Raw genomic sequence first — 19755 nt, 5'->3', positions numbered from 1 at the left:
AAGTTTGGTTAAAAACTATAGTTTTTGTTTTTCGTCTCATTACGAAGGAAGTTGGTTTAGTAAAGATTCAAGGTTATTACTTACTGTTCAGTTAATCATAAATTACGGCTAATCAGAACAATTAAAGCATTGTTTTTTCAAACAGAACTCAATCCCAAAACTAATGTATATTTAGCATGTGTTGTGTTATTAAAGCTTATAGAGAAAAAGCCTTGACGAACTAACAATAATAATAATAATAATAATAATAGTAGTAGTAATAATAATAATAATTGTAAAGTGTTTAGACATTACATTGAACAAAGATGGCAGTAGTAAGTCAAATCGTCGAAGAATCAATGCAGTCACGATCTCGAGTGTTGACTAATTCTTAATAACAAAGATGGTGGCAAAGAATCAATGTTGTCTAATTCATTCGTTTCAAGATGGAGACTGACTTGCATTCAAAATTCAATATTCTCATGATGAGGTCGAAGGCTTCTCATTGGTTGATTGTCCTAACGCTTAGTTATAAATAAGATCGTCCAAATCATTGGGGTCATACGTTCATTATTAATCAAAAACATTTTAATAAAAATAATAATGATAATAATGTAATCTCAAAAAACGTTGAAATAAAGAATGGGAGAAATTGGAATCAGAGGAAGACTGAGAAGATACAACGGATAGTCAAACTGAAAAGCTTAAGGAAACTCCTAGGATGCAGAAATTAACTAAGCATAAACTGTGATAGAAATACAGGGTAGAATGATAAAATTGTCATCCTATAAAAAACAACATGATTCCATTTCAATTTGATGAAAACCTACTTTCTTTTTTTGTTGCAGACCATCTACTAGTTGGTATGGCACAATCACGTTGACACACCGGTTCTGGCCAGATCTCCAAAGTTAAGCAACATTGAGCCTGGCCAGTAACAGATGGGTGACCATTTGAGAAGGCTAGGTGCTGTATGTACCTTCTAAGAAGGTTGGGCATGGGGCCAGCACCCCCACCCTGAAAAAAGAACTCCTCACTACAAAAGCATCTACAAAGTTGTGGATGGCCTATGCCCCTCCAGGGGGCTCAAGGTTATCGATGGGATCTACTAGTTGGCCAGTTGTGTATAAATCCCAACAGTGATAGGAGCCTTCTATAATGTCTGAAAGTGACACAATGTTCAACGAGCGAGATCGGAGATGCACCGCTGTACAACTCATACTCTGTACCAATCCAAGTTATGACAACAGAACCATTGCCAGCACCCTCAAAATGCATTGCTGGATTGCCATGAATAACAGGGACGTGCTCAGGGTGACGAAAACAAAGTTTTCAGCCACTGTTATGATCCTTGGTGTGATTTCGAGTCAGGGCCACATCATGCCACCTCATATCTTCAAAGTCGGCTTGAAAGTCAACATCAAAGTTTACCTGGATGTGCTGAAGAGTGCGATGATTCCCTGGTGCAATCAGGTTCTGCTGGCAGACCCTACATGTGGCAGCAAAACTTGGCACCAGCCCACAAGTCCAAAAAGACCCTTGGCTTCAGAAAAAGTACTACGACTTTGTACCCTTCTCTCACTGGCCCTCCCTCCTCCCCAGACCTAAACCCGCTGGGCTACTTCATTTGGTCATACATCAAAAACATCACCAACATGACCTTCTTTAACACCAAAACCAGCCTGATCGGCACCATCTGCCGAGTAATCGCTGAGCTTCTGCCGGTGCTTGTAGAAAAGGCATGCTCTCAGTTCTGGATCCATATCAAGACAGTGATTGAGACTGAAGGCAGCTACATTAAATAGATGTCAGCTCAAGTTATCTGAATTGATTTTTTCAATAAATGTATTAAAATAAAGCTGTAGTGTCATTTTCTTTAAGGCGACAACTTTATCGTTCCACCCTGTATAAATAAAACAAAAACAGAATACAATCAAAGGAAACTAAGAAAACCGAACCCACAAAAAGTTAACTACACCCGCCCCCCCCCTAAAAAAGAATGGTGGCATCTATATCAGATAATATGACACCAAACAGTTGTGAGGGATCCGGAAGGACTGAGTATTGCTGGCATGAACCAGACCTCCAAGTGCGGAGAGTACTGTAGCCTTTGGGAGGCTTTTTGCCACCCAACCCCAGGCTTTACTAATGGCTGTTGCTAGTGAGAGATCAAAGGTAAGCAGCTGTTGTGATAACGTGAAGTCATCTGTACTTATTATCAAAAGAGGTGGAGAGCATTGGAAATCAGGGGAGACTTGTTGTCACTCAGACTTCAGAAAAGACAACAAGTTATTGTTAGTGAGTAATCGCTACATGAGAACTCCTAGTGAGTGGACAATAACAATATTGGAACTCTACAAGAAATTCTCCCAATATAAAAAAGCAGTTTTTTTCACATTTTCATTGATTTAGAAAAGACCTTTGACAAAGTGCCAAGAGAAACTAGTTGTGAGCCTCGCTGATGTACTCTCTAACCCAAAATAAATAATGGTGGGAGTGCACCAAAAATAAGTACTCAGCCTGCTCCTCTTCACAATCGTCCTTGATGACCTGACAAAACTCTGCAAAAGTAGTGGTCTGTGGGAGGTTCTGTATGCAAATAATATTGTTATCAGTGCACCCAATGTGACAGATTTTTTTTTACTGTTTTAACGGAGTTGATCTGTTAGTTTATGGATAAAGCAGGAGAGGGTAGGGCCACTACTCTTGACTTTTTAAATGCATTCGACAGAGTGTGATATTCTGGTCTTCTACATAAACTTTAGGGTTATGGTAAGGTTTTTGGCATTATTAGGGGTTTATTTTTTATGAAGCTTGTGAGTAACTCTGGATGGTTCCACTTCATTCTCTTTTTCTATCATGGTGTTCCTCAGGGCTATATTCTATAGCACTGCTTCTTCATTATATCAATGATTTTTCTAGAGAATATTTTTCAGAAAATTAACATCTATACTGATAATACTATTCTCTATTCCGGTGTTGCTTCCCCTCCATTTCTCTCGGATCAGTTGAAATATGCAGAAGTTATAATCTAGAAGTTGAGCTGGATTCAGTTGTAGATTGCAGTACTAAATGACGTGTTTCATTTAATCCTGTCAAGACTCAATTCATGTCTTTCACTCGAAGATGTATCTCTTTTCATTCTGAGATTTTCATGGATGTTTCTGCTCTTAAAAAGAAATTGACTCCAAAACTTCTTTTTCTTTTTTTTTTTTTTTTTTTTCCAAAAATCTTTCTTGGAGTACATATATTAAGTCCATTGCTCTTTCTTCTTCTTGTAAAGTCGGTTCGCTCAATCACTTTAAACACTTTCTCACACCTGAGGTTATTCTCTATCTCTATAAATCTATCAGGCCATGTATGGAGTACTGTTGTCATATTTGGGTTGGTGATCGTCTATCCCATCTATATATATAAATCTATTATATAAATCTCACTTGTCTGTTTAAATGTATGTATGTATGTATGTATGTATGTATGCCTAAAAATTTCAACAGAGGCAACAGATTTTCATGAGATTGATATCGTTTTGAAGGTCGACCCTTCAGACGGCAAATATCAAAAAATTGGCTAAAAACATTAATTCCTTCACTCTCAACTGGGCACTTTTCTACAAGGTGGGGTCGCTTTTTTCACCGCTATTTTCAAAAGTCATCCTCTCTTTTCGATTGACTAGCCTTAATTTAAACCTTTGCCACTTCCGGTTTGGCGATGAACACAACAGTAAAGACGTAAAGTTTTTTTCATCTTTCGCAGTACAGGTTCGAGCCTGCCTGCCTACTACCACATTTTAATTTTTTTTTTTTTTGCTCAACACACACCTCCAAACACCCGGGCAATGCCGGGAACCTTGGCTAGTTCTTGATAAATTGCAGAAACATATCTGAAATTTGATTCTTCTCACCTTTTCTTCTTCTCTGCAACCTCTCACAAAAGTAATGTTTCTCTATAAATAATTTTATGGTTTGTTTTTTTCAGAATTGTCTGATACCCTGCTTCCTTAGTTCCAGCTCGTTTGACTTGTTGGTCTATTGGTTTTCATCAATTCACTGTTTTGATATCTCATTGTAATACAACTTCCAATTCCATTAGCTTTTTTCCAAGAACTGCAGACTTGTGGAACTCTCTTCCTCCTAACTGTTTTCCTCATACCTAGCAAAATGCTTATGAATTTGTTTTATGTTATTTACATTTTGTTGCACTTAAAAAATTAAATTTACCTATTATTTAGTCAGTAAATATTTAGATATATAATTTTCAAGTAAAGTTGTTTTTTTTTTAAGTGCAACAAAATACACATAATATAAAATAAACCCAGGGTAATTTTTAGATTTAATTTAAATCAATTTTTTATATCTTACTCTGTAAAGTTTATAAAAATGGACTTTGAAAATTGATAAATTTCAAATTAAATCTTGTAATTTAATTTTTAAAGTTTATAAAAAGAATTCTGTTTAACCATTTCCATGCCTTGCAAGAAATGCTTTTCTAACCTGTATCTCATTTTTTAAAATTAGATTTTACTTAATTTAAATTTGAAAAAATGAATATGCTTTTGCATGCCTGTAACAAGTTGAAATTATTTTCTTGTTTCAATATTCTATTTGGGTGAAAAAATAATGTTATCTCTACTTATATATAAAAGGAACTTTGTGGGGGGGGGAAGAGAGAGAGAGAGAGAGAGTTTATTCTCTATGGATTCTGAAACGGCAAGGCCGATTTTTTAAAAATTTCACACAAATGTATCATATGTGTCTGGCAGTGTTTTTAGATAGATTTTGTATCAGAATGCCCCTGATATGTATCGAAAATCAATAATCGAAAGAATCCGGTCAAAGTAGGAACAGTTCGATTTTGACCAATGTTAACACTCTCATATCATAAATGTATTTTAGAAGTTTTATCACCACACAAGTAGAGGGCCCAGTGTATAAAATCAACTGTAGAGTCTTTGATAAGATAGGGGCGCGTTCGAAATGAATGTTTTTGTTTAGAGCACAATTGAACTATGATGCCTTTTAAAATTTAATTCAAGCCATTATATTAAAAAAAACAAAAAACAATGTATTGTGAACTAAGTTACTGTGGGGATGCATGTGAATTTTCCTTCCAGTGCACCACGGTGAGTCTCTGACTAAAGCAGTAAATCAATCGATTTGATTGAAAAATGAGCAATTCCACAGATTTTCATGACAATAAAAATATTGGAAGTGTGGGACATTTATTAATCCTTATTTAATCCTTGACAACATCGGATCTCCCTGCTCTTTTGTAATAAAAATTATTAAAGTCTGATTTAAAAAATAAAAAAAGAAAAAAGAAAAACATATACAATTAAATCTACTTTTCTGTCTTTCTTCTTTACTTCTATTTCTCCTTTGAATCTCTATTTTTCTACTCTCTCTCTCTCTCTCTCTCTCTCTCTCTCTCTTTCTCTCTTTCTCAACTCTCATATATATTCTATTTAAGGCATTGCATACTGTTTGATTCAACAGAAGACTTGATAAAATTAAAATTATATCCTATCAGAGTATTGAGTACATTTGGATTTAGCATCTACCATGTTTTAAGTGGCCTACTGTATTATTGCACACCTCTGTTACATCTATGGAATTGGGCACTAGTTTATGTAGCATATATTATTTATAGACTGTCCTACTGTATTATTAATAATCTATTACTCCAGATTTAAGATTATTGACTGTGGCCATAAATAACAAAGCAAAAAAAAAAATGTATGCTTAACATATTTCTTTAAAAATTTATTTCTTTATCTTTCATTATCCTGGGAATCATTTGTTTTAAAACCAAGGTTATCTACCACTTCTAAGCAAAATATCCCTTCCCTATATATATATAAAATGAACTAATTTTTTCCCCTAGGATTAAAAATCAAGACATTTAATGCGAATGTAATATGCACAAACTGCAGCACAATATCTGAGGTGTGTTATAGGCATATTACCTCTCCACTTCCTCGATAATCGAAGATTCCTATATTTTTTCTGCTTTTTTATTGCTTTTTTTTACATGGAGGTCACCACTTATCAAGGCCCAATGGCCACTCGGGGATAAGGGTTATTGTGTGTACAGTAATCAAAGGGATAGTGTAGTAATAGTATTGGAGAATTGATAAAGTGTCATTACTTAAGGGGGCGGTTCATCAGGAATTTGTTTATGTTGGACTTGAAGACATCCAGGTTGAAGTCGGGAGGGAAACAGGCAAGCGGAACAGAGTTCCACAGGCGTGCAGTTTTAAGAAAGAAGCTTTGTTCATGGAATCTACCTTTTGATTTAGGCACAGATAAGGAGTGGGGAAAATTATTGACCGTGGTTTCAGCTAGTCGGGTGTTTTTTGAAAAAGATTGGCGAGGGGGACCAGAGAATGGAGCTCAGACGAGCACTTGCCATGGAAATAACGATAGAACAAAGATAGGCTCGCTACATCTCTTCTGTGGGAAAGAGGTTGCAGGGAAGAGAAAAGGGCATCCCCCACCAAGCCACAAAGTCTATTTTGTACTCTGTCAAGGCAGGATAGGCTGTTTTTAGCAGCTCTTGCCCAGATGTAACAGCAGTACTCCATCCTTGGACGTACTTGGCTTTTATATAGATAGAGAATTGCATCATTAGTTAGATATCTTCTGGAGCGGTAGAAGGATCCCACCATTTTCCCAGCGGCCTTGACCACAGACTTGATGTATGTGTTCCATTTAAGATCAGGAGTAAAGGTCAAGCCCAGAAGCTTATCAAAACATGGGACCTCCCCTAGACGAAAGCCATCCATTTCAATTGATGCCAGATGGGGATCAGAGCGTTTATGATGTAGAGATAGGAGCTTAGTCTTAGATGCATTAAAGGTAACCAGCCACCTCTTCCCCCACTGTACCACACGCTCAAGATCAGAGGAAAGAGAATGAAAGAGAACATCATCATTTACGCCCTTTGATGTGTTGCCATAGATAGTTGTGTCATCAGCATAGATGTCAACGAAAGATTTTAGTATGTGTTTTGGGAGATCATTGATGTAGATCAGAAAGAGAGTTGGGCCCAGTATGGACCCCTGAGGGACTCCAGCATTAATACTGTGGGCCTCTGATTTCTGCCCATCAACCACTACTCTTATGAGCCTATCAGAGAGAAATGATTTAATGATCGAGAAAACATTTCCAGTTATACTGTAGCTGGAAATCTTGTGTAGTAGGCCTTTATGCCAAACCTTATCGAAGGCCTTTGATATGTCAAGAGCAATTGCCCTAGAAATGAAGCCTTTGTCGAGAGATTCGCTAATCCTATGAGATATAACTGTTAGCACATCTGCTGTAGATCTAGCAGAATGGAAACAATATTGCGTGTCGATAAGGAGGTTATTTCTGATGAGATGGTTGACTACTTCTCTATTTATTGTGGATTCCAGCATGACACACAGGAGACTTATTGGTCTGTATTGAGAGGGAGATGACTTATCACCTGAATTCTTAAATACAGGGCATACTGATGAGGTTTTCCAGGGTGTTGGGAAGCACTTCTCCTTAAGGCAACGTTTAAACAGTTTGGTAAGTATGGGGGCAAGTTCTGGTTGTAATTTTTTAACACTATAATTGGAATACCGTCAGGACCAGTTGCTTTACTGGAGTCAAGGTTCTTGATTAGCTTGGCGACCTCACACACAGATATTTGTATGTTGCATAGCGTGTTGTCTGTTATAGGAGGGAATACGGGGAGTTGATGGCCTTCGTCGCACAGGGTAAAATTTGCCGCACGCACAGATATTTGTATGTTGCATAGCGTGTTGTCTGTTATAGGAGGGAATATGGGGAGTTGATGGCCTTCGCCGCACAGGGTAGAATTGCCGCAAATTTGATGTGAGTTAACTGCCACAATCGGTTGTTAAAATCTATGGAAGTAGTAAAATCTTTTCTCTCTAATTAATTCCTCCTTTCCCCGCCACCAGTTATACCATTTTCGGGATCGTTCACAAGCGACAGTTACTAAGGAACACCGGTTTGGGTTTTCTTTACTTCGTAGTTGCTTAAAAAAACTGGAATGGAATTTTACTGTGCCTTTCCGTTCTATGCTTTCTACTGGGTGAAATGCACTATGGACTTAACCGAATCGAAGGATTATTTGTGCCATATTTTTTTCGCTTTTCACTGTTTTCAGTTTTTTTTTGTTCATCATTTTTTTCCCCCTTATTTTTGCTTTTTGTTTTTCCGATTTCTTTTTTAAAGAAGTTTTACGTTTGTTCTCTGTTTTTTTTTTGTTTTGGTTTTTCAGATTTTTTTAAGAAGTTTATCATCGTTTTTTTTTTAATATTTAAACAGGTTTATTACTTCGCTTATTCTTTACTTTACCCCTCCCCCTTACACACACACCTCCAAATACCCGGGAAACGCAGGGTACCCCCGCTAGTAATAAATAAAATGAAAACAATTTCATAAGTTAACAGTGTAAAAAAATGAAAGTCAGGAGGCCTCCATAACGTTAGTGAAAGCACTAAATAACATTAACTAGGTCTCCAGAGCATTACTAAAACCAACTTTCAAACTCCCCTAGAAAAGAAATTATTTTTTTAAGAGAGTTGTAGCAGAAACAAATAGAGCTCTTTTTCTTGTGCGTCAGTGCCTCCCCTGACTGTGCGATATGGCATATACTAACCAATCAGAGGCATAGCACAGGGACCTTCCTTAACCCCTAAGGAACTCTAACTGCTTCCGTTCCGGACGAGAAAAACTCTTTCTTTTCCAGCCAGACGCCAAAGAGAGCGGACCTGTTTCCTCTCTCTCTCTCTCTCTCTCTCTCTCTCTCTCTCTCTCTCTCTCTCTCTCTCTCTCTCTGCCTACACCGGTATCGACGATTCCCACTTGAGAATAACTACCGGGCAAAGGCAGACAAGTTTTATCCGAGTCATATCTTTTTGGCATCTTACCCTGACTCGCTTCAATAAACCTTTTCCTTGTTAAGTTTTACGAAGTTGTTAGTTCGTTTATTCAGTAGCTTGTGCTGAAATAATTATTTTATTAGGAAGTGCCCGAAAAGCACTAACTCAACTCCCTAAAGAGTACTGAAAAAAATAACACAGGATGCCGCCAAAGCACAATTGAAAGCTCAAAAGTAAGGAGGCATCCAGAATACTACTAAAAACGATTTACTAAGCACCCTCTACTAGTGGAGGAAATATTTTTTAAGTAAGCAGTGAAAAAAAAACTCAGGAAGCTTCTAGGGAACTACTGAAAACACTAAATAAAAGTAAGGAGAGTTCCAGAGCACTAATAAAACTAAATTCTTTACCCTCACTTTAGAAGAGAAATTAATTTTTGAAGTGAGTAAGGGAAAAATAAACCTCAGGAGGCCTCCAAAGTGCTACTAAAAGCACTAGGTAAAATTAAAGAGACTTCCAGAGCACTACTCTAACCAAGTTTCTACCCATGCAGAAGAAAAATTATTTTTTTAAGAAAGCACTGAACAAATATTTATATATAAAACTCAGCAGGCCTCCAAAGTGCTACTAAAGAGACTTCCAGAGCACTATTAAAACAAAGTTTTTACTCCCCCCCCCCTTTAACAGAGAAATTATTTTTTTAAGTGATCAGTGGAAAACAAACTAAAGAAGCCTCCAGAGTGCTACTGAAAGCACTAATTAAAATTAAGGAGGTTTTCAGTGCCCTACTAAAATTATTTTTAAGTACTTTATTTATTATCTATATATATATATAAACGAAAATGTATGTATGTATGTGTGTATATTTGTGTGTCTGCTAAAAACTTTCGACAGACACAACAAAAATTCACAAACTCTGTATCATATTGAAGCTCCATCCTTCGCTCGAAAAATATGAAAAATTGGCCAAAAACGTTCATTTTTTCAACCCAAAATCGACAATTTTCGACAGGGGGGGGGGGTCAACAAAAACTGTCCTCTCGTGACGACGACCGGTTCTACACATGTGTCAGATGACGTCATGACCTGATTTACTTTAAATAGTTGAAAAACTGAACAAATTTCATGTATGTTGCGTTAGGTCAGTTGTTTAGCGCATTGGTTCATTATCTAAATGTTTTGGGTTCGAATCGTGGTGTGAGATGTCTTTTTCTTTTTTTTTTCTCGATTTTTTAAATTTAAATATTGAACCAGTGTTATTAAGCCATTTTTCACGTAACGTTCGTTTTTCTGGGTTTTTTTTTACTTCGCTTATCCACCCCTGATACACACCCAAAAACACCCGGGTACCCACCGATTTTTTAAATTTTAATATCAAAACAGGCTTATTTAAGCTATTTTTCACGTGTTCATTTTTCTGTTTTCAACATCGTTCGTTTGCCTTACGTTAGTTTTTTTTGTGTTTTTTTTTGGATGTTTTGATTACCCCCGCCGCTTAAGTTTTAACGTTGTTTTCTTTTTTTACTCGCTTATTACAAACAAACCTGGTTATTGACCTCATTTGCTGAATAGCTTCCGCCGTCATCATCGTCGTCGTAAAGCTCGACGATTTCCGTGCGCGCACCTGTCAATTTGGTTCTTACTTAAATAAATTCAAACATCTTTCAGTAACTCATTCTGGCTGGCCGCTTTTATTTTCAAACTTCGCCTCAGGGCTTCGGGTTCGATCCTACCAACTTTTACCCCCCCCCCCGGTTTCTTTTTTTATTTAACACCACACACACCTCCAAACACCTGAGCAACGCTGGGTACCCCCGCTAGTTTAAAAATAAAACTACTCAATGATTTTATGTGATTTTTTGTTGTGCCATCTTTTCTTTCTGTCATGGGTAAGATTATTTTGTTTTTTTATATGGATAGAATTTTGTACAAATACTTTATTTCTTATTTTAAAATAAAACTACTTGATGATTTTATGTGAGTTTTTGTTGTACAAACTTTTCTTTCCGTTATGGGGTAAGATTCTGTTTGTGTTTTTCCATATGGGCAGAATTCTGTAGAAACACCTTATTTTTTATTTAAAAATAAAACTACTCGACGATTATTATATTTCGACCCATGGTGATGAGATCATATTTCGCGTTGGAAGCTGTTGGGTTAGTCGGGTTGGAGATTCTGATTAAAAGAATTATTTTTAAATAACTATTAAAGATTGTCTCTGTGCAAAAGAGGAAATGTCATTTCGATTGATGATAAAGGAAATCGTCCCAACCAGAGAATAAATCTGTTGATCCTGGTTAAACTCTAAGACATGCTGTCATCGCATGTCATTGTGGAAAACCTGAATTGCGTCAGCTAGTCTTATATGTCTGATTGACCAATCCACTTCTGCATGAGTTGATGCGGCACTCATTGATTAATCGATCGAGAGGAGAGATTGCACCCTTGCCTGACCACATTTTCAGGATAAAGTGCAGTGCAGAGCTGTTTTTAGTCAGTCAGGCGGCAGAGTGTGAGTTGTTGTGATCAGTTGAGGAAATCCCAGTGATCAGTTGTGTGAGTTCTCGTAGACAGAAAGGCAGTCAAGGAGTCAGTCCTGTTAGCAGTCTTGATCAGAATCAGAGTGATATGTAAAACCTCTTGGAATAGAAGAAGAACCGGATGAAGAAACGGCATATTAACTCGAAATGACAAAATATCCTTACCCCCCCCCTCCCACACACACACACCCACACACACACTTCTGATATTGAGAAAAAAGTGAAAGGGAAATTAAGTTAAAAAGAAAGGGAAAAATAGATAATGAAATAAAACAGTAGCGCTTGTTACTGAAATTTGTTGACAATAACGTTGGTACACACATTTTGTTTTGTTTTTTTGTTTTTTGTTGATTATTGTTTTTTTACTCACCTTTTTCTTTATTGTTTGAATTATATACTGATCTGAACTATTGCATTGCTTTTAAATATGTTTGAAATTCAAACCATGGCTTATGTCCTTTGTTATGATAGCAAGTGTGACCTTTATTTGTTTTGTTTTCTTCCTCTTTCTCCGCTTGCCGTTAATTTCTTCTGCTTGACGTCATATCGAACCATTGAGTGAACCTATTGCATTTTCATAGTGAGGTGGTCCAGGAACCACTAGAATATTTCTTTCTTCCTTTTTATTTTCTTGTTTTTTTTTTTGTTTTGTTGTTTTTTTTCTGGCTGTCCATTTGAGATTACTGCTTCATCACCTGTTGGAGTGGCAAATAATGATTTGTCAAACCAAATGACCTCACTCAGATTGTTCAGGAACCTACCCGTGTGCCCGATAATGACGGCCAGTATGCGAGCCTACTAGACCTTTTTCTCACAACTTGCCCTGAACTATGTTCAGTTTCTGTTCTGTCGCCTCTTGGATCTTCCGACCACTCTGTTGTATCAATTAAGATAAAAATGAAATGTAATAAGTCCCCAGACGTACCTCTTCATCGTACAGTATATCGATACACTAAGGCTGACTGGGATAGCTTCCGTACATTTATATCTGATCTACCTCTGCATTCCATGTTTAAAAAGGATGTGTCCTCTATAGTATTAGACCTAACTGAATGGTTAATTGTAGGTATTGACCATTTCATACCCTCTAAAAAGTTTCAGCAAAAACCTAACAGCCAGCCATGGTTCTCTCCAGAATGTGCTGCTGCCATTGCGCACAGAAATCACTTTTTCCACTGCTTCAAACGTAATAGATGTATGGAAACTAAAGCCGTTTTCAGGACTGCCAGCAACCATTGTAAGAAAGTAATAAGGAACGCAAGAGTGTTGTATGCTCAATCTGTTAAGTCCAAAGTAGCTGAGCAGCGGCTTGGTTCCCACCAGTTTTGGCAAATAGCAAACAGAATCCTGAACAGAAGCGTGTGCTCCATCCCAACTATTATCAATGGACCTGAGGTAATCTCGTCAGCATCAGACAAAGTCAAACTCTTTGTCAAGAACTTTGCAGCTAATTCTACCCTTTGCGACCAAGACCGCCAACCCCCAATATTTCCTCCTGTATCAGAAAACACGCTATGTGATATACGTATATCTGTACGTGATGTTGCGAAGCTAATCAAAAACCTTGATTCGAGTAAAGCAACTGGCCCTGATGGTATTCCAATTATAGTACTCAAAAAACTTCAACCTGAATTAGCGCCCATACTTACAAAACTGTTTAAACGTTGTCTTAAGGAGAATAGTTTCCCATCTCCCTGGAAAATCTCATCAGTATGCCCTGTATTTAAGAATTCAGGTGATCGCTCATCCCCCTCTCAGTACAGGCCAATAAGTCTCCTGTGCGTCATGAGTAAGTTGCTAGAATCTGTGTTAAATACAGAAGTAATCAAACATCTCAACAAAAATAACCTTCTTAGTGACACTCAATATGGTTTCCGTTCTGCTAGATCTACAGCAGATGTCCTTACAGTTATATCGCATAGGATTAGCAAATCTCTCGACGGTGGCAATCTTTCTAGGGCAATTGCTCTTGACATATCTAAAGCCTTTGATAGGGTATGGCATAAAGGTTTACTTCATAAGATCGCTAGCTATGGTATAGCTGGAAAAGTCTTCTCAATTATTAAATCATTTCTTTCTGATAGGTTCATAAGAGTAGTAGTTGAGGGGCAAAAATCAGAAGCTCACAGTATTAATGCCGGTGTCCCTCAGGGATCCATCCTGGGCCCAACTCTTTTCCTGATCTACATTAATGATCTTCCAAATCATATCCTTACATCATTTGTAGACATTTATGCTGACGACACTACCATTTATGGTACCACATCTAAGACAGTAAACGACCAAGTTCTCTCCAATTCTCTCTCCTCTGATCTTGAGCACGTAGTACAATGGGGAAAGGAGTGGCTGGTTACTTTTAATGCATCTAAAACCAAGCTTCTCTCTTTACATCATCAACATTCTAATTCACATTTGTCATCAATTGAAATGAATGGCTCTCGTCTTCAGGAGGCCTCAAGTTTTGACAAGCTTCTGGGCTTGACCATTACTCCTGATCTTAAATGGAACACGTATATCAAATCTGTTGCCAAGGCCGCTGAAAAAATGGTGGGATCTTTCTATCGATCCAGTAGATATCTCACTGCTGATGCTATTCTCTACCTATATAAGAGCCAGGTACGTCCAAGGATGGAATACTGTTGCCACATCTGGGCAGGAGCTGCTAGAAAGGACTTGTCCTGCCTTGATAGAGTTCAAAATAGACTTCGTAGCCTCGTAGGAGATGTCCTTTTCTCCTCCTTGCAACCTCTATCTCACAGAAGAGATGTTGCGAGTTTGTCTCTGATGTATCGTTATTTTCATGGAAAGTGTTCAACTGAGCTTCAATCTATGGTCCCCCCTCACCAAACTTTCACAAGAAACACTCGTCTAGCTGTAAACACTATCAATAATTTCCCCCACTCTTTATCTGTGCCTAAACCTAAACGTAGATTCCATGAACAAAGCTTCTTTCTTAGAACTGCACGCCTGTGGAATTGTCTTCCGTTTTCCTGCTTTTCGGCTGACTACAATATGGTTGTGTTCAAGTCTAAAGTAAATAAGTTCTTGATGAGCCGTTCCATATAAGTTATTAAATTTACCAAATTTTCATTACTAATGATTACTATATTGACCAATTTCTACTGTACACTCTTTAACCCTTATCCTTGAGTGGCCTCTGGGCCTTGATAATGTGGTGATGCCTTTGTAAAAAAAAAAAAAAAAAAAAAAAAAAGCTTCATTATAGTATTTTCAATTTCATGATAACCTTTACATTATAGATGGCGTTATAATCTATAAAGACCGCATCATCATTCCACTATCACTACGAAGTGAGATACTCCATGTTTTATTAAGGTATAATATCTCTGACTGCCAGGGCTGAATCATCTGTATTTTGGCCAGCTGCCTGCAATGAAACTGCAATGCACTATCTAATCCTAGCACTCCACTGATCTTACCAAAGAGTCCAGAATATCCCTTCCAATGTCTATGCACAGATTTCTTCACATATCAAAGGCGCCAATACTTCATTATCATGGACCGCTATTCTGATTAACCAATAGTTGAAAAGGTCGTCTGATAGGGCCCAAGGACTCATTTCCTGTCTCAAACGCACTTTCATAACATATGACATACCCATTGAACTGGCTTTTAATGGAGGAGCTAAGTTCACCACCACTATCACTTGACAGTTCTTAGTTGATTGAGGGTTCATCACAGGCTATCCTCAGTAGCATTCCCACACAGTAACTGCAGAGAAGAGATCAGCATGAAGACTGTTAAGTGTCTTCTTATGGACAACATAGGTCTTTCTAGAACCATTGACAGTGTGCAATGCTATCATATCAAAACACAGCAGACAGAGATACTATGCTATCACCTGCCAGGTGTATCTTTGACAGTTCCATTCGTAATTCTATCCCAGGAAATTATAAACTGCATGAAACATGATACAGCACATGGAAAGCATGTGAAGTGACTCAGGTTAGATGAACTGAATGACTATCAGAGCATGGCTCTCACCACTCATGGTTGGTGACTATGTACAGATTCAAAATCAGATCAGACCTTATCCATGCAAATGGGATAAACCTGTGGTAGTAATTGAAGTTTACCAATTCAATCAATACGTGATAAGCATTAATGGATTGAGAAGAGTGACACTCCAGAACAGAACATTCCTACGGAAATATGTTCCAGTGCAACTCCCTTCCCAAAGCTGATGATTGATAGCAACCTTAGTGTGCGTTATGCAACTTCCACTTCAAAACCAACAATCATGTTGAATGACTTGACGACAGCACTGAAATTTACAGAACATCAGAAACCCACTGTTTCTATCACTCCTACATAAAAGGAGACGCCCAAGGACAACATCACAAACCCCACTGAATAGATCATCAGTGAGGGGGACTGATCCACACGGCCAAGAACAAATGATGACTGACAAAACCTTAAGCTTTGATACCAGTGTATCACAAGTTGGACTCAACAAGTCAAATCTTTTATTAAAGAGACAACTCCATCCTCTCCATCTATTGTGATGCAGTTTGATATGCATTAATTTGCATATCAATGAATCGGCTGTGCTAAAAAGATGTTATAAAAAGACTGAAGGCAAGCGGACAGGAGTTAAGTGGTTGTGAATAAAATAAATATATATATATATATATACTAGCGGGGAGATCTGACGTTGTCCAGGTTGGTTGTGAATAAAACAAGACGAGTGTAAAATTTTATGCATGCTGGCAAATATTTTTCTAATTAGATTACAGAATTTCCATTACTAACGATTACTTTATTGTCCAATTGTCTACTGTACACTCTTTAACCCTTATCCTAGAGTGGCCTCTTCGCCTTGATAAGTGGTGATGCCTTTGTAAAAAAAAAAGAAAAAAGTTGAATGTGCTGAAACTATCAGGCCAAACCAAGCATGGGCCAAAGTGGTTTGAACACCACCTGACTTCTAACTCAACATCCCTATTGTAAACTGTTTTTGACTGCTGGTGTGGGTATGAGACCAATGAATTCGCCAATCATTTTTATAACCACCGGCTGTGCTAAACCAACCAATGAAATCTTTCAAAGTTACTATAAAAATTGTCGAATTTTGGATTCAATCAGTTCGCCATTAACTACGTCACGGACCGCATTTGATTCTTGGCTGCCATCTTGGTTATTGCCAATTACACTCAGGATCTGACCTGAACTATGCCGCCATCTTTGTTCAACATAATGCCTCAACACTTAACACCTATCTAATGTTTACAGTGCATTGTCTGACAATTCAACCATACAGCAAGCATCATTATGAATGTCTACAGTATTCCGCATTTTTCATTAATCTGTCTCCTATGTTTCATGTCTCATATTCGCAGAAATCTTTTTGTATCAGTTTTTGAGCATATCCCTCTTGACAGTTATGTTTACACACATGCAAAGACTTGCAAGGAGATAAAGAGTGCCATGATTAATGGATTTCTAAATCTTGCATTTAAATCTTTTTCAGGTCTTGTTCATTGTCAACAGTCAATAAACGTTTGTGGAAAAAATGGAATTCATTCTTATTTAGACTTTGCTAGGTTCTCTCCCAAAATTTTACACACACACACACACACACACACACACACACACACACACACACACACACACATATATATATATATATATATATATATATATATATATATATATATATATATATATATATACTAGCCGGGAGATCCGATGTTGTCCAGGATTGAATGAGGATCAACAAATCTTCCACCTCCCAATACTTTTACTGTCATCAAAATCGGTGACATCACCTATTTTTTTTTTTTTACATCAAATCAACTGATAGTGCACCAGGAAGAATCTTTACATGCTTTCCTGCAGTGATTTAGTCCACAATACATTATAATCTACATTGTTCTGTAGAGAATGCATTGTTGATTTTATAAAATTATCTGTAAATAAAGGCTTCACTTAAGTATAAAATGCAAAAGTAAAGTATCATGGTTCAATTGTGCTTTAAATAGAAAGATTCATTTCGAACGCGCCCCTTTCTTATCAAAGAACCAGCTGTTGATTTAATTAAATCATTTTATATAATCACTTGAATTAAAGTTAAATGTACAAAAGTCAAGTATCATGGTTCAATTGTGCTCTAAAAAGAAGCATTCGTTTCGAATGCGCCTCTGTCTTATAAAAAAATCTACAGTTGATTTTATAGGTTGGTCTTTTCTGCTTTTTCGGTGATAAAACTTCACAAATGCACTTGTGATGTCAGGCTGTATTAAGGTGGTAACTAGTAATGAGACGATTTCAATACAATTCTCGATTCCGATTCTTTCTAAATGTCTAAATATTTAACTATAAACTTGTTATTTTTCATCAATTACTGCATAAACACATATTAAATGTGCATATATTTTCTCAGTTGTAAAAAATACAATTATTTGGGGTTAATCTTTTAGCTTTAGTGATAGTTTAAAATCAATAAACATTTGTTATTTCATTATTACTACCAGCAGTGGAAAATTTTGTTTTAAACAAAATCAAATAAAAAAAGATAATTAAAGGAATCGTTTTTAAAATTGGAAAATAGGCACAAATTTTTCCGATTCCAATACCTCAAAAAGTTTCGATTTTTCTGATTCCTAATTCCAATTAATCGTCCCAACACTAGTGGTAAGTTTAGTCAAAATCTGACTTCCTTCTTTAATCAGATTTTTTTGATTATTGATTTTCAATACTTACCGGACACATCCCAATACAAAACCTATATAAGAACACTCTCAGACACATCAAGTATCTTCATGTGAAATTAAAAAAAAGAACTCTTTCTCTCTCTCTCTTACGCACACACACATACACACAAATTTCTTTTTATATATATATATATATATATATATACTTTTTATTTGTTTTACATGAGCATTAATATGTCGCTACACATTCATGGACATGTCGCGATCAGCCAGTTACAAGTAACTAGAGACCTCTTCAGGCGATACTGCTTATACAAAAGCTTAGTCCATAGTCGCTTACAGACTAAGCTTCTTAACGCTTATCTAAAACAAATAAAAAGTATATCTTTCTCTACTTTGGTATTGAGTACTCTTGTATTAATTTCGTTAAAACTTCATTAGTTGCTTTACCTCTGGAAAATATTAACCTGGAATTTTATAATCACATCAAAAACAAAGTTTAGTGTTTACAAAGCATGCATTATCACTACGTTGCTATATGGGTCAGAGACTTGGGCTTCATATAGAAGGCATCTCAAGTTATTGGAAAGATTCTATCAAAGTTGTATTTGGAGAATACTTAATATTAACTGAAGGACCTTAACATCTGACACTGACACTGTAGTTCTTGAACAATCAAATAGCATTTGCATAGAAATGAAAATCATTCAAAATCAGATGCACTGGACACTTGGTTAGGATGGAGGACAAAAGCCTAAACAACTGTTTTATGGCGAGATAGATAGGGGTAAAAGACTACAACATAAACCAAGAAAAAGGTTTAAGAATTCTCTGAAAAACAGGTTTAAGGATTCTCTGAAAAACAGCTTGAAAATACTTGAGATGGATATACATAACTGGGAAGCCCAAGCGAAAGATTAATCACTGTGAAGAAAAACCATCAGAGAAAGGTGTAAGATTTTTGAAGAGCAGCGTGTAGATCTTGCTGTCTTAAAACACATTTTAAGAAAGCAGAACAAAAATATAATGTCAGAGAAATTACAACAGGAACTGAAGTGCACTACATGTGTCAGATACCTATTGTCAAAAGCTGTTTTTTTTAAATCATCTGAAATCACACAATCAAAGACAGGAACGGCAGTCTTATGAGGAGGCTTTTGCAGCACATCCGGCATCGCTAAGTTATCATATTTGTGGTCTAATCTGCAAATATAAAAGTGTCCTGACACGACATTCGAGGATTCACAATATTATCATGCGAATACCTTTACAATAAGAAAAATTTTTATGTCACATATGTGTACTTTCATGTAGAACTAAAGCTGGATTAAAAAGTCACTTGCATGCATACAGCCACACAACACTTAACTGAAGAGATGGCAAACTTCTGTCAAGCAGTAGCAACCATCATAATATATATATATATATATATATATATATATATGTGTATATATATATGTGTATATATATATATATAATGAAATAAGTATTACAGTTAAGTTTACCAAAATAATCCAAATATGTTTTTAACTCTTTTTTTAAAGTGTTTTTAATGTTTTATAAACTACTTGTTCTTATATATATATATATATATATATATATATATATATATATATATATATATATATATATATATATATATATATATATATATATATATATATATATATATATATATATATAT

The sequence above is a fragment of the Euprymna scolopes genome, chromosome 36, assembly GCF_053919585.1.
Source record: "Euprymna scolopes isolate OS-2025 chromosome 36, ASM5391958v1, whole genome shotgun sequence".
Taxonomy (NCBI): domain Eukaryota; kingdom Metazoa; phylum Mollusca; class Cephalopoda; order Sepiida; family Sepiolidae; genus Euprymna; species Euprymna scolopes.
The sequence above is the reverse complement of the archived record's forward strand: the minus strand, read 5'-3'. Positions refer to the sequence as shown.